This window comes from Alligator sinensis, unplaced genomic scaffold, assembly GCF_000455745.1.
Source record: "Alligator sinensis unplaced genomic scaffold, ASM45574v1 scaffold900_1, whole genome shotgun sequence".
NCBI lineage: Eukaryota > Metazoa > Chordata > Crocodylia > Alligatoridae > Alligator > Alligator sinensis.
The window spans coordinates 507,263-509,343 of record NW_005842882.1 but is presented as its reverse complement, the minus strand read 5'-3'; the positions used below and the strand labels follow the sequence as shown (position 1 = coordinate 509,343).

At 50.7% G+C, this 2,081-nt stretch overlaps 1 protein-coding gene across 2 annotated transcripts in view; it reads left to right on the top strand.

Moving 5' to 3' along the window:
* The window catches only part of LOC102371254 (butyrophilin subfamily 1 member A1-like), a 23,138-nt gene that overhangs the window by 15,986 nt on the left and 5,071 nt on the right, over positions 1 to 2,081 (top strand). The window lies entirely within an intron of this gene.

Genomic DNA, 2,081 nt, shown 5'->3' with positions numbered 1-2,081 from the left:
GTTCAAAAGACACTTGATTTTCCCGGTACAAAATTAACCTGTTCCAGAAAGCTTTAAAACCACTTTAACAGTCTTGTATGTCCATCTATTTCAAGTTCATTAAGATGTATTTCACATAGTCTAAGCCTAGAAACAGGCATTGCCAAACTGAAGGGGATCAGCTGTAGTATGACATCACATTACAAACTGATCTGCTTTACCGAGTGACACACACTGCCCATTGTCCCACACTGGGCCCCCTGGCTGATGCAGGACAACAGATGATGTGTTCCCGGTCCCTTCCTGCCTCACATCAGGTCCTGCAGTGACACAGGTGCCAGGGAATCCTTGGTGCCCTGAGCCTCCTTTTCAAGATCCACACTGACCCGTGCTTTAGGCACAAGCAGTTCAGGATGGGGTGGAGGGAGACTACATTGCAGGAGCCAAAGTATCTCCAGCACGGGTCAGCACGGTCCATGCCTGGCAGCTTAGGGCACTGGAGATTACTCAGCTCCTGTGCCCCCTACACTGGGACTCACGCTGATCTGTTCCTCTGAAGGAGGCATGGGTCAGTGCAAGACCTAGCACAGGTTGCAGGGTGGAAGCCCTGGGTCATACAAATCCTAGAGTGAAGTCATGAGGCCCGCAGGAGGCCCTGAGTCTTGTGTCTCCATACCAGGACACACATTGGCTTTCCCCATTTACAGTGATGTGCCCCAGGCCTCTTTATACATGGAGAAAATCAGGTGGGTCCTTCAGAGGCTTGAAGGGATCAGGATTGGGCCCTTCAAGCACCCTCAAGCTGCCAGAGCACCTGCCCAGGGTGAAGAACGTGTTTCTGCCCTAAGTGTTATGTGTGTCCATGCCCCATATGATATATCCTTTGTTTTGTCTCCACATGGCAGTGGGTGGGGATGTCGCTTCTCAGGGCAGGACTCCCACATCCTCATGCTTTTCAAGGCACACCATGAGATGAGGGAGCCCCTGAAACAGTACTGGATCTGCATGGGACTGCATCTCCCCTAGACCCTTCTTTGCCTGCCTCCCGCAGAGGTTTCTGAGCGGTCCCTCCTCCCTTCCTCCTGGTCTCCCCCTTCCCCTCAATTCCCTGCCATGTTTGGCTACACGGTCAGCAAAGTGCCCCAGCCACCATCAGAGGCCAGGCTCCTCCCCCGGCGAGGCTAGTTTAAAGCTCACTGTACGAGATCAGCCAACCTGGAAGAGAAGACACGCTTGCCTTTAGGAGACAGGTGAAGCCCATCCCTCTTGAGGTTGACCAGAAAGTTTGAAGAGAAATCAGGAAGCTGCCTGCTGAATTGGTCTGGACAAAAGGGGCGTTGGAAGGGATTGGAGTCTGTCAGGGTGGCTGAGTGGAGGATTTGTGTGAGCTCCTATCTGCACATTCATACACCAAGACAACTGTGTCCATACTGCTACTTTATGGTTCTCCTGCCCTGTGTCTATCCCTACTTCCTTCCTTTGGTTTCTCTCTGCTGCCTCCTTCCTACCGGGTACTGCTCTCTCTTTTTCTTTGTGATCTCATCCCTTGTACATCTGTCCACTCTCCACTACCTTTCCCTCCTTGCCTCTTGCTTTTTCTTCCCCAAGTCTGTTTGTCAGCACAATGGATGGTGATGAGGGAAAGGAAACATCCAGCTTTTCTCTCCCCGCAGTCATTGGGCCTGTGTGTGAGGGCATGTGACTCTCCTTTTATTTCCATTCTTCCACACTGGGGACACAGCAGTTCTTGAAACAATCGCTGACTTGTAGGGACTAGTTGGGGACTACTCCTCTAAATCATACTAGCTGCAGGCCCAGACAGATGGAGCCGAGCCCTTTCCACCAAGGAATCTCTTAAGATGAGTTGGAAGAGCAGGCGAGCTGCTATAATTTCAGTAGTTCCTGGGGTTGCTTTCCTCCTCCATCCAACCATCATGATATCAGTTTTCATCTTTCCATATTAATTAGAGGAAGGGCACTTGATGCCCAAAACTTTGTCCAACAGCTCTTCCAACTGTATAGTCAGACCAATAAAAGATACTACAAAAACATCCTGGTCTCCTGGACATTTCCTGAACCATTGCAGCCAGAGCAGTACTCCA